We start from the raw sequence: 14779 nt of genomic DNA on the forward strand, positions 1-14779 counted from the left end.
GCAGCTCCACAGGACAGAACTTGAGATTATTCATTCATATAGTGGAAACATGGAAACCAGCAGAAACGGCGTCGGGCTGCCAGTCGGACCGGATCACCGGACTTCATCTTCCTGAGAGAGTGAGTATCAGAGAGAGTGCGGAGTTGAGCTCCAACATTATCCATCACACAAAGGTTCATCCATCCTATCTGCTCCAACCGATGGAGCATTTTTCATTGTTCAAACTCTTCAGGCTTCAAACATCAACATCCATCTGTGTCAAGAACACTGGAAATGAATTTAACACGTATTGAATGGAGCCTCTCTGGCATCCATCTTGTCAATTTTCAGGGGGGCCGTCAGGCTGAGTTTAAGAGCTCTAAACTGGTAGACGATAAGTTAATCCTTTTATCCGTATCCTTGCCGTGGGGCGACCAAAATAAACGCTGAAATGGGAGTTGGGAGGAATCTGGTGAGAGAAGAAAGTCTGAAAGCTGCGACTGTGAGAGGAAGCAGGAGGGAGTGCAGCGCAGAGAGGGAACAAATAAAGATGTGAACCGTGCTGCTACTTGACTGGGAGGTGGGAAAGTGAAGAAATGTGACTAATAGATTTACTACAGGCAGCTTCTCCCTGACGTCCTCGTGTCTCGTACCTGCACAGTGTTGTGTGGATTAAAGATGGCAGCAGCAGCAGCAGCAGCAGCAGCAGTGAGGCTGAGGGTTACACTGACACCAGGAAGACCTCAGTCTAAAAATGAACACTGAATAAAAGCTCACTGCAGGGAATGAGTTGTTACAGCTTCTGTCACAAAAAGGAAATACTCCCAAAAAAGGATTCGGGGTTGATTCCAACAATGCTAAACCAGAGAAATCCACAAGTTTAATCAAGATAAGCGTGCGTTTCATCTGGTCGCCTGTCGCTGTAACTTCAGGAGAGAGTCAGAGAGAGGAGGGAAGTCTGTGAATGAGACGAAACATAACGAGAAGAAAAATTTAAAACACCTCGTCTGAGTCACAGAGACAGAGTCTCATCAGCAGTGAGGATGTTTAGTGGTGTGTTCAACACCAGCGACTTCCACCACAGGAGCATTTATTTATTTAACCTGACTGGATGTACAGTGAACACACGGTCCAAACATAAAGCTGTGAGTGTGTGTGTGTGTGAGCAGGTGTGACAGCCGTTCATTCATCCTGTCGGTACAGTCGACTCTCACCTGAGCCGCAGCAGAGAGGCTGAATAAATCACTGCAGCGTCTCCGGACCTTCAGGAGCTAAAAACAGGCCGGCACCGGCCCGCTCGTCCCCGAGGAGCATCGAGAAACATCTGAAATATCTCTGCTGCCCTGCAAAGACTCGGCCCGGTGCAGGACTCAGAACACGATCTCTATACAGCAAAATGTGCTATCTGTTGTTGTTGGGTCTTAAGATTAAACTTCCAACATTTTCATTAGGTATTTCAATCTGTACTTTATACGAGTGACAGAGGAAATACGACACATCCTGCAAGTGACAAATATCAAAGCTCCCAAAATCCACCTCACCTGTCAGCGCCGTTAATGTTCTATAACATAATATAATATAATGTAATGTAATATAATATAATAGAATGACTCATTGATGTTCCCATCCTTGTGTCAAACTGATGATGTTTATAACTCACGAGGTGTTTCCCTTTTTTAATTAAGCTGCATGCTGGGAGTCACTCAGATTGATGCTGTTGCCCTAAAAACAGTATTGTTAGCTGAGGACCAATCGGTGTGACGGTGTGTGTCATTAATATCTCCCCCGGCTCGGCCCCCTCGGACCCCGAGCGCCGCCGACACATCTTTATCTTCCTCGACCGTGCCGAAGCTCGCCGCTCGTAGCTCACCAGGCCAGGTGAGAATCCATCATGGCTATTATTACCTGAGGCTCCGCACTGCATCCATCACACACACACACACACACACACACACACACATTACCAACAGTATGGATTTCTGTTTCTGGTCATTTTGAAAACAAAGCGAATCAGAAACGAGAATTACCACATTTCGTTCCACCAACACTGGTTCAGAATCAGAAACTAATTATCTTTAAAGAAATAACATGTCATGAGAAACAGTGAGGAGGTTCTGGAGCTGTGACCTCTGGTGTTTCCTCCACCTCCTGCACCTCCTGCACCTCCTGCACCTCCTCCGCTTCCTGCGCTTCCTCCACCCTCACATCACACCCTCTCATTCTAGAATCTGGAGTTTCCGCGGCTCGCTGCCCGACTGTCACAATCACTCATTGTTGAAGCAGAAACAAATTGCTTTAATAAGACTTTTCCAAAGATAACATGCTCTGTGTGTTTCAGTGTGAGCGTGAGATCATTGTTTCCAGACTGGAAACAGTTTAAACTGCTCAGTCTGTCGGTGACACTGAGCTCACAGCGACGTGTTGACCTGCAGGAGTTACACATGTAGCTCGGTGAGGTAACGCTGCTTTCAACACATTTTACTGGCTGGTCCAGATGGTTCTGCCTCGCTGAGACCGCTGACGACCGGAGTGCTTGTTGTCTTGTGTCCTTTTCAGGCTGTTCAGGACTGTAGCAGTCCTGCTAACTGATCTCTGTTTTCAGAGAGTTTTCAGAGAGTCTCTCCGGACTGATCGGAGGAGATTCAGACCAGCTGTGTGCAGACTGACTCCTGATTAATGATGCAGAGCAGGTTGGGTGGTTCCCCTCACAGCCAATCAGAGTGTGACGAGAACCTCTCATGAAGGCTGAAGACAGGTGAGACTGACACACCTGAGGCGCTCTGATTCCTTGTTGACAGAAACTCTGCTGTCTTTTGTTCATTCAGACTGAGGAACATTTTGTCCCACTTTAACTTGGTCAAGATGCTTCTGAGTTTACTTTGTTGTTCATTTTCACTAAACCATTTTAACCCAAATCCTTTTATAAACTGTCATTTTAGTTCATTTGGGGAAATTAAGAAGAGACAACGTTTCGGTTGGCCTCAATGTTTAATTCAGATTTATCTTTTAAATTCTCATTAAATTTCTTTTTTTTTATATCGAAGCCTTTGTGTCTTGTGTGAAACACTCTGAACTGCCTTGTTAAAAGGTAAAATAAACTCAAACCAGATGACAAAGTGGTGTGCATGTTATCGGGTCTGTAGCTGCTGTTGTTCTGTTGGCAGCAGTGAAACAATGAAGGATTAAATCATTTGTTTCTGGTCTGTACTGAACCACAGATGTGAAGCTGCCCACATCTGTGCAGTTTGTCCTGGCGGTGTTTGCTGAGCACTTAACAAACTGCTCTGAGGGTTCATGTTACATCAACGTTTCATCAGCCACATATCACAGACCGGCACTACAAAGCTCCGTCAGGAGCCTGAATGCAGCACCGGGTTTGTCTGCCTCTGCAGCAGCAAACTGTCAGAGACGAATCAAAGGCCGACACGTTTCTGTTCAACACCAGCCAAAATAAAATGCAAAATAAAAGAAGAACCCAGCAACAACAAAAATATATAAAATGTATAAACACCAGTCAGACAAATCAAACAGAGCTGAATCCCACTAGAGTAATCAGAATCCGTCCAGAAATAAACTGCAGAAAGATGTCGGGCCAAAGAATCACAAATCTGCTGCGAGACAGCGCGAGAGAGGCCGTTATCGTTCAACTGTTGCTCAAAGTTTAAAACAAATCTTTAATTTCTGCTAAATAAAACATGAAGCAGTGGCATCTCAGTGCTGTTTCCAGCTTCTTGTTTTCATATTTTATTCTCCTAGTTCATGTCTTAATTATTACTTCTTGCACCTTAAACATAAGAACAGCTAAATTACGATGCTGTTTGTCAACTTCAGCTGAGCTCAGTGTGCTGACAAACATCTAGTGGTGTGACTGTATCTGGTTGATTTTAGAACAAGGAGGCAGAGACACAGATCCACTGATCCACTGGTCTACATGTGTGCAGCCGAGGTGGAGCAGGTGAACAGTTTTATGTTCCTGACAAAGAAAAGGAAACCTAAAAATGTTAAATTCCTGTACAGACAAGCTTCAGACTAGTTAGGGTTAGAACACCCAGCCACAGTCTGTTCACTCTGCTGCCGTCTGACAACAGATACAGAAGTAGCTGCTGCCGTATCATCAGACTGCACAGCAGCTTCACTCCTCAGACACAGTTGAGGAGTGAAGCTGCTGCCGTACCACCAGACTGCACAGCAGCTTCACTCCTCAGACACCTTAGGAGTGAAGCTGCTGCCGTAGCACCAGACTGCACAGGAGCTTCACTCCTCAGACTGAGACACCTAAATTCATCCTCCACGGTTCACCATGACAAGTTTATTCTTCTTCTTCTGTCTTTGTTTTATTCTTCGTGTATCTCAGTGTCGCCTCAGTGTGGTGGAGGAGGAAGAGGTGATGGAGTGTCTCCTCTTCCATCTGCTCGCAGCAGACTGAGGGGGTGAAAGGTGGCGCCCTGCAGACCTCACTGTCACGAGGTGAGAAGAATGATGACGAATCAAACGCACACTATCACGCCACGTGTAGACTAACATGCGTGGGTGTGTGTGTGTGTTTCTACTCACACTTGGAGCTCCGTGTGGTGAGAAGGAGAGTCTGTCTTTATCAAGTCTTTATATTTCAGACTGCTGCAGGTACAGCAGCTTCGCTTCTACACTTTTTAAGGCGTTGGCAGACGTGGATCCACAGATCCAACAGAAATCACTCGGTCAGGAAAATGTTGATGTGAGAACGAGTTCCTCCGGTTAATATCTGGATAAATGGTGATATAACTGCAGGTTGTTACGCAACATGTGCTTCAAATTCAGAGTGAAATACGAGACGAATGTGTTCAAACACCACCTGTGTGTGTGTGTGTGTGTGTGTGTGTGTGTGTGTGTGTGTGAGTGTGTGTGTGGAACAACGGTGTATGAAGAGAGTTTCCTAAAGAAAGAGGAAGCCTCCATCAGTCTGCACTCGTGAAAGAAGAAGCACCTGCAGCTCAGAGAGGACACAAGAAGAAATAGTGATCAGGACCAGAGGCTGAAATGATTGATGCATTCATGGGCCGTCGGAAACCAGAGCGACTGAAACTGAGGCGACTCAGAAACACAAAGTCGAAAAAAAAACAAGCTTTCAGCGGTCAAATCCTGCGTGTAATATTTCTCCTGAGGCAGAACTCACACACACTCACACACACACACACACGCGCACACACACACACACACACACACACACACAGTCCAGCGTTATCTCTCAGCCACATGTGTGTGTGGGAGGCTGGCGTTTCCAAACCCATTTAAAATCCAATATCAGGCGCTGGAGCTTATCATTCACACCACAGCCTGACGAGTTTCTATACGTTTGTTTATTAATGGAAACTGTAATTAGACAAAGTTGTTTGGTCACATGTCAGAAAAACTTAAAGCGTGTCATCTCACTGTAGATACGGAGGAGGAGGAGGAGGAGGATGAGGAGGAGGTGGTATATATGGATGTTTACATTTTTTTAATATTCTATAAGATAGAAGTTGTGTCCTTCCTGGTTAATATTCCCTCCATAACCTCCTCCCAGTCACCTCCTCTCCGTCACCTCTCCCTCGTGAACAAATTAAAGTCAGATTGGCCGCTCGCCTCCTGCTCGGAGGAGTAAATTAACTTTGGGAAATTGAATGTTTGAAATATTTCTGTTCCATCAGCTGATGATTCATGGACAGTGTGAAGGTGGAGGTGGGAGAGAGCTGGAGGTGTGTTAGCTTTATCCTTCCTCAGGAATCTTCCTCACTTCCCTGAATAAGAAGCATCCTCCTTCCCTCCCTTCATAGAGGAAGCATCCTGCTGCATTTCCTCTGATTAGGAAACTTTATTGTATATTGTATATATTGTATATATTTCAGATTGTATACTTTACTATTTTATTATTTATTTGTATTTTTGTTGTCTACTTTGATATTTTCTTTTATTTTCTTTTAATGTCTACTTTAATATTTTCTTTTTATTTACATCTTCATCTTCTTGTGTCCATTCATGCTGTATTTCTATTTCTACTTTGCACGGAGCATTGGAACAAAAAACAATTTCCCCCCGGGGATTAATAAAGTATTCTGAATCTGAATCTGAATTGAGCTTGAGTTGATTTCAATCTTTCCTGGTTTTTACTCACAGACTTCCTTCCTCCCTAAACAGGAAGCTTCCTTCTACACTTCTCTTTCATCCTTGTATCTGAATATCTTCTTCTTCTCTGGCTCTATAAAGGGAAGTTTCCTTGTATGTTTGGTAACTTTAGGAGTCTTCCTTCCTTCTTTCTTTTTCAAAATAAAGTGCTTCTTATTTTCCTTGCTCCAAGTTTTCCTTCACTGTCTAAGTTCTCTCTTCCTTTGCTTCCTCATCAGACCATTTGTTTTCGCTGGGAGCTTCCTCATCCCTTACATCATTAATTAGGATTCGTCCTCTCCTCTAAATAAGCCAGTATATTATGTCGTCTGATATGTAACAAGACTTGTCTACTGTGAGTTTGAAGAGAAATCAGAAATCATCTGTGTTTGTCTGTTTTTCTTCCAATAAATTAAATGATGCCTTTAAGACTCCGTTTAGGGGACAAAACCTCATTAAGTTTATTACCCTGCTAACGCAGAAGATCATGTCTGTAAAGTTTTGTCACCTGAAGACAAAAGTTCCCTTCTGACCTTTAAAGAGGCTCCGTAGGTTGTTTTCTCTTTGTGCTATCAATCATCCTGTAAGTCTGCATGTCGGGTTTTCTCCCTAAATATCTCAACTGGGAAACAGATATGAATCAATACTGTGAGAAGCTGCTGAGCTCCTGAGGGCGAAACAGAGAGATGAAGAAAAAAAAGTGAGGCTTCACTTTCTCTTCAACTTTGGTTAACTTTGCTCAAAGTTACGGAAGACAAATCCTCCATCAGAGGCGGATCCATCCCGACACGTCTCACAGAGAGAAGACACGACGACCTCCTTCAGAGAAATTATTATACAAAGACAACCGTGTGTGTGTGTGTGTGTGTGTGTGTGTGTGTGTGTGTGTGTGTGTGTGTGTGTGTGTGTGTGTGTGTCAGGTCAGTCTAAGAATACCAGCTCACACCGACCTGCTGGTATAAAGGATGAGAGAAAGCTCCTCATCGATCACCAGCTGCCCAGATATCGTCCCACTTTTAGAGAGGAAGATGGCCGCCGACACCGCTTCGGCGTCCTTCGTGGCGCTCTTGAAAGGTGAGCGGTGATCAAGGTGAGCGCCACTGCACCTGAGCAAAGTCACCACCGAGGACTAGACGAACACTCGAGGACTCTGAAACTTTAAGATTGAAACAGGGCCGATAAAACAGGACGTTGTGGACTTCAGACACAAAGCAAATGATTTAAAAGTCTAATCCAACGAGATTCTTGTCTTTTCCTCGTGGCCAAAAGTATGTGGACACCTGAACCTTACACCTACATGAGCTCATGGACGGCCTACAGGTCTTCAAGGTGCAGGTCCAGGGGCCTGGGAAGCCACCAGGAGACAGTGATTGGTCAAAACCCACACCTGTCAGGATCCTGATTGGCTGAGACAAACCACAGTCAGATCAAAGTCATGTGAGCTGTTTTGGCAGGAGGCCACACTGTGTGTCGGCATGTGTGATGTTCACCACGACGTCCTCTCAGCAGGACTCTGAACACTTTGGGACAACACGGCAAAGAGCTCCATAACTGCTCCACACATTATATATGTCCATTTCCATATTTCAGCTTGATCTGGACGACTTCCTGCCGCTCTGTGAGGAACGTGGATGTCTGTCTTGTTTTAGTAAACCCTCCAAACCAAACCCACTAACACTCCACCAGAGGAGCAGCTGTGGTGAGAGGATTCACGGTCCAACTGATCGTATCCACAGAAACACACCATGTTATAGTCCTGTCTTCTAATGTTCTGATCCGGAGCAGTAGAACCAGTGTGTTCCTGTAAAGTTAATAAGGTTCAACAAAGAGGCTCCGTGACTTCCACCGCCCTCTGACTGCAGCCGTGAGCCTCACAACTCGTCTTTAAACCACCTCTTTAAAAATCCATCAAAACACTTTCAGAACTCTTCAGAACTCCAGAACCTTCAAATGTTTTAAAGGCTCTTTTACAACCATTAAAAACAATTTAAACTTCCCCGAAACTCTTTAAACCCTCTTAAAAAAAATAAAAATACCTTCAAGACATTTAAGAAGCCTTGAAGAGTTTTTACTTCTCTCCCACCAGAACTCCCCCGAACCACATCAAATCCTTCAGAACCTGCCGAAACCTTCCCGACTTTACAAACTCTATAACCCATAAATCATCTGAAACAACCAAACTGAGAACCATCAGACACCAGTTAAACATTATATGAACTTCTCGGTCCTCTTCCTTCTTTTATCAGTTTATTTAGTCACAAAACTTAAATACTGCTCAGCATTTTCAATATAAAACACACGACTGAAGAATGTCGGCCTGTTTTCTTTTCTTTTCCTTCGATATCATGTCAGCTTCTGTCTGAGTGACTCAGTCCAGTTTGGGCCTTTCTATCAGGCTCTTATCAAACTTTTGCAATTCATCTGCTGGTGATCATGTACAAAGTCTCTCATCCCCTCCACGAAACCCTGGACAAGCTAAAGAGCAGCTTCAGCAACAGACTCATTCAACCTCGCTGCCTCAAAGAACGGCACAGGAAATCATTCCTACCTGGTGCCATCAGACTTTACAACGCTTCACAGCAACGCCCACACAATACACACACATAATTTAATTTTGCTCAGTATTTAATATTATTTAATATTTATCTGGAACTGCTAAGCATCTTATTGTATATAGTGTATAGTGTTTTAAATTGCGTATTGTACTCTGATTGTATTTCGTATTTCTGATTGTATTGTACCGCTGCTACGATGACCTAATTTCCCCTCGGGGATAAATAAAGTTATCTATCTATCTATCTATCTATCTATCTATCTATCTATCTAAACTGCAGCAGCGGTCTGAGCTGCAGACTGACACCAGATCAGATCGGCTGACAGGAAACTCCCGCTTTGATCTCAGCTGAGCTTCAGTTTTGCATTTCAAAGAGCTGCTGGCTGTCGGTGTTTCTCTCTCTGCAGTCCGGCGTGCCGAGACGATGCTGAGGAGGTTTACAGTTCGTCTGTCAGCTGCGGTGGATTTACAACACGTCATCCAAATGTTGGAAACCAGGAATCTGCAGAACTTAAACCTATTCTGAGCAAAGAAAAAGAAACAGCCTGATGATCTGACTTAGTTTAACAAGTGGGAGAAGATTCTGTTCTGATCCGGTTACCGACGGGAGCAGAGCTCAGAGAGGACTTTGTAACTTATCTTCACTCTGTTGATCAGCCTGACTGCAGCAGTGATCCGGAGCGGACCTCCAGGTTCTGTTCTGCTGACTGGAGCTGGAGGGGAACGTAACATTACAGAGAGGAGACAGAGAACCAGAACCAGAACCAGAACCAGAGTCTCTGCTGAGTGCTGACTTACAGCTAATGTAGATTAAAGTAATCGGGCTTCTGGAGTTAAGTGAATAAACACACACCATCAAACATCCACGTGATGATGACAGATGATACAGTGTGTGTGTGTGTGTGTGTGTGAGTGTGTGTGTGTGTGTGTGTGTGTGTGTGTTAACAGGCAGGAACACACACATTATAACAGTGTGTCACCTTGAACACGCTGCTGCTTCACTTTTTTCTCGCAGATGATCAACTGAAGGACACACTGGTCTGCTTTCTGTACCACACACACACACACACACACACACACACACACACACACACACACACACATTATTTCATCTCAGATAGAAAAACAAACATCTTTGCATCATGTGTGGTTCCCTGGTGGATTCACACAGAGAAAAATAATCAGAGGCAGAACAGATTCTTTCATTTTTCTTTCGGCTTCAGAGTCTTCAGGGATTCACACACACACACACACACACACACACACACCTACACACACACACACACACACACACACACAGCTGTAGCTGCTGGTCGGTGTCATCACTTCATCTCAGCGCTGCATTAAAAGCCAGCTGACCTCCATTATCAGAGTCTCATCTGTGTCAGAACACCTCAAACATCTCATGGTGCCTTCAGTGACCGTTGAGTTGTGACGTATGTTCAGGTCCGTGCAAGTTTCCCTGTTGTTCTGTATTGTGCTCAGATGTTTGCTACGTGTTTGACTCTTTAGTTTGATTGGAGTCCAGCTTCCAGAATAAAATGTTTACAGCTTGGCAAGATTGGCTGCTAAGCCAGTGACCACTGTTCTGACTGTGTTTACACATTTGTCACTGGATATTTTTAACGAGACATCGCTGTCAGGATATTATATTTTGTTTCTCCCTCCCTTAATGTACACACACCTTTCCTTTATATCGTTTACATGTTTGGATTTACATTTCTTTAGAGCTGTTTCTCTGTTTGGTTGGGCGACTACGGGCCTGATGTCGCAGAGTCTGGTTCAGGCGTTATGGGTGGAAGTTGTTGGACAGACTGAGAATGTAACTAAAGATGCTGGATGGTTAAAGGTTAGTGAATGTGATGGCTCCTAATTACAAGTAATTACAATTTGAGTGTGAGATTCTGCTGAGCTGTGGTGTGTGTGGAGAGAAAATAAGAAATTCCTGACATCAAGCAGAACAGCAGGAGGTCAAACCAGAAGCGAGACTTTATAACACATCTCCATTCAGAGCAGCCTCTGTGCTTCTGTCAGAACTGTTAACTCACCGTTTCACCGCAGTGATCCGACAGAACAATGCCGGCGTCTTCGGCACTAATTCCACACAAGAATTTTCCCATTCTGCACTTTCTGCCGTCGCTCGACGTCACGCCGAATCTGCAGCGAACCAACGAGATAAACACTTCTGACTGATGAAGACAATTACTCTCTCCACACTCTGCGCAAGAACAAAGAGGAAGCGAGAATAGCTTTGTATGCAAATCAACCCTCGCACCCACTCCACCTCCACCGACGCCGGAATAAACGCGCTGACATCAAAGGCAGCGGCTGGCATGACTCCAGCGAACAGAGAGAGGCCGATCAGGATTCACAGCAGTTTAATGATAGCTCACTTTAATCCTGCAGGGGAACTTCACCTGAACACACACACACACACACACACACACAACAATCAGAATAATATTTAATACAACCACATAATCTATAAAGTGCTTAAAGTGAAACTGTGTGAAACAACCAGCAGCTCTGTGAGGAGACGCAGCTTTGGGCTAAATGCTAACGTTATGCTAACGCGCTCATAACGACAGTCTGCTTGTTAGCATAAACACAACGTACAGCTAGGACAGATGGGAAGGAATCTCACTTCTGCAGGACGTTGCTGGGATGTTTTGCAGGACGTAGCGCTGCACGCTTCAGCGCAGGTTGTTTCCCACTCGTTTGTGTGTTTCACCTCATCTCAGGTGTGTTTTGAATAAAGAACATGTTCTGGATCCAATCAGCAGGTCAGCATCGTCTTTTGCTTTCTCACAGGGTCGGAGCAGCGACGATCACCAAGAGTAAAAATCATTTCTGTTTGAAGTTTCGTGTGACGACACCAAAGTGAGACGACGAGAGCTGAATCAGACACACAACACTGTGTGTGACGCAGGACACAAGTTGCTTCTCCTGAGCGAAGTACTGACATTTTAGAAAACTCTAAAATTGGTCACACTTGACTTGATGGAGCCGCCAAAAATAAAGATTCATCCAGCAGGCGCCGACACACCAAACCAACCTCAACTAACAGCATCGCTTTACTGTTGTGTCGCCAAGAAGCTGCACTTGAACGCACCACCACGACTCCAGCCGACCGCAAACTAGCTCGTACGTTCTGCGCCTGCCTGAGAGGAAACATAACTACAGAACTAAATGTTTTCTGTTATAAAAGGTAGAAGAGCAGCTCAACAAACCTGCTCAGGTTCCAAATGAATCAGAAACTCTCATCGATGAGGGAGGAATGAAATGATTCAGATTCAACATATTAATTAACAGGATGGATCTGATCGACTGCTTGTGATTGACGAGGACGTGCAGCAGGAAGAACAGTTTCAGCTCTTCAGTCTGATGTGTGTCTGTGAGCTCAGACAGATGACCTCATCATTTCATCATTACAGTCTGAACTGATGTGATCGACTGCAGTGACCGATGCTGCTGCAGCTTCTCCTCCAATCTGTGTTCCACCACATCTATAAACTTTAGTCCTTCAATCATTAAAGCTCTTTTCATCACGACTCCATGAGAAAACACAGAACGAAGAAGATTCAATCAGGTGAAAACTGCACATAAATAATTATAGTGTTATTATGACTCATCATATCAACATGTGACGGTGAAGTACGTGACTTTTATAATGTTTAAGATTAAGAGAATGTGTTCAAACCAACCAGGATCCTCTCCAAGTGTGTGTGTGTGTGTGTGTGTGTGTGTGTGTGTGTGTGTGTGTGTGTGTGTGTGTGTATGCGAGCTGTCTCATCTGTGCAGGAGGAAACAGCGGCTGTGACAGATTCGCAGGTTTCCAGTGAAGCGGAGTCAGCCAGAGGTTTTTAAAGAGACAGCTACAGTTTGTCAGCATCTCTCTGAACACACACACAATCACACACACACACACACACACACACACACACACACGTCTGCTGTCAACTAACCAATCAATCAATCAATCGCTCTGATCACAGCTCTGGATTTGAATGTAGGCTCACATACATGTGACCGTGTGTGACACAGTGAGGAAACCATCTCGTCTCATTCTCCTCGACTCATCGCTCCTCGCCATCTGGACCCGATCAGAGTCCAACCAGGAGCCACTCACTTTAACACTAATTGATATTTGCAGTCGGGTCAGCCACCTGTCAGAGAGGAAGAGGAGGAGGAGGAAGAACAAGAGGAAGAAGAGGGGGGGCAGCAGAAACAGCCAGCCAGAGGTTCTGGACCGCTTCATGATCTCATGTCCAGATGTTTCACTTGATGTTGTTTCAATAAATATTAAAGTTCCTACACAGAATTTTCACATTAAAAGCCTTACAACCGCTCAAATGTTGCAGCTTTTATTGTGGGAACGTTTTGCGTTACACCGCGTGCAGCTAAGCTAACCTTTGAAAAAGATTAAATTCACAATGTTAATAATGTAAATAATGTTTTCAGTATATCACTGAACTGACAGAAAAACCTTTTGGCTATTTAATAAACTTTATTTTGGTGGTTTTGTAAAAAGTCAACCTGTTAACGATTTCAGATCCAAACTTTTCACTCATTAAGTTATTACAGTCAGGACTCCAGCTGATCTCCTTCAGGTCGGATGTGAGCAGTAAACGGTTCTGATCCGGCAGCCGGACCAATCAGCCGCCAGCGTCGCAGGCTGTCGGACGAGTCAGCGACCTGCAGCAGATTGTACGGCGCTCGTTCACAGTCGGTGTGAGGATGACTCACAGCGCTGCTCACGTAACGAGATGGCAGCGACGAACGAGTCGCTGAACGTTACAGCTGTGTTTGGACTCTTCAGCTGCCAGCGACTCATCATCACCACGTGTGTCACCAACACAAACACAGAACAACAGAATCTAGCTGAACCAAACTCAAATTAAAATGTAAAAAATTGTAAAAACAGAAAGGTTTTATCTCCAGACACTGAGGTTAAAGAGAAGCTCTGCTGAACGGCGAACCACCAACAACCCCCAAATCCTCTGATTATGTTTCTTCTTTGTATAAAATAAGGAGAGAGTAAATCATCAGCGGCTCCCTGTGGAGTTCACTTCAGCTGCATCCAGCCAGAAACACAGCAAACCTCCTGCAGCATCCAAACCACAGCCACCAGGGAGCAGCCGGCCCAAATAACTCCACACAAGTCACAAACGGAGCACAGCGTCACCCAGTTAGTCAAACTCTGCAAACTGGGTCACACGTTCACATTCAGCTGCTCTGAAAGTGATAAAACCTGATCTGAGGTCTGTGCAGAGCAACCTTTGACCTGACGGGCGTCTGTGGAGGTCAGAGCGTCAGAGCTCAGAGGAGAAACTCAGACCTGCTTTCAGAACCTGGAATCAGAAAAGACGTTTGAATTATCTTTGAACTCTCTTCGTAGCTTCAGCGTCGGAGTCAGTGACACCGAGAGAGCGATCAGAAACAGAATCACAGAATCGTTCATGATAAACACCTTCATGATCCACAAACACCAGACGACTCCTGGAGACTCTGAGAGGAGAAACCAAGGTTCAGATTTATTGTTTGTAATGATGCCTAAACTCGCTGGAGGAGGAAGAAAGAGGAACACAGAGAATCCTCGTCACATCCCGGAGGAGAGGAAAAACAAAACATCATCAGAGCGGTGAGAGGACGCAGACGCTGCCGACACGAGACAACAGATGAGAGCGAACTGTGTCTGTACTTTTATCTTTGTGAGGACCAGAGAGAGTTTTTTGGAGAATGTGCTCTTATTTTAAGAAGCGAGGACACTTCCTGTTTGGACAATGACGACATGTTGAAGAGTGTGAACAGTGTTTGGTGCTCAGAGCGGCTGGTGTCCACAGACTGTCTGTGATACTTCAGCTGCATGAATAAACGTTGTTGTCCTGCAGGTTGGTGTCGCAGGCTCCTCTTACGTAACACACATGCTGCTTTCAAGTGCCGTCAGGGAAAACAAGACTGTAAGCTGAAGCTGAGTGAGAGCAGAGCTGACAGGAGACGATTCCCTTTATTTACACAATACTTCATTCAAAGCTCACTTTTTATTCTCCTTTATCTGCAGTGTTGATTTCATTTAGAAGACTTTCTGAACCAAAAAGTAGAAGAAAGTGACAAAAGTTTGCGGAC

The sequence above is a fragment of the Sparus aurata genome, chromosome 4, assembly GCF_900880675.1.
Source record: "Sparus aurata chromosome 4, fSpaAur1.1, whole genome shotgun sequence".
NCBI lineage: Eukaryota > Metazoa > Chordata > Actinopteri > Spariformes > Sparidae > Sparus > Sparus aurata.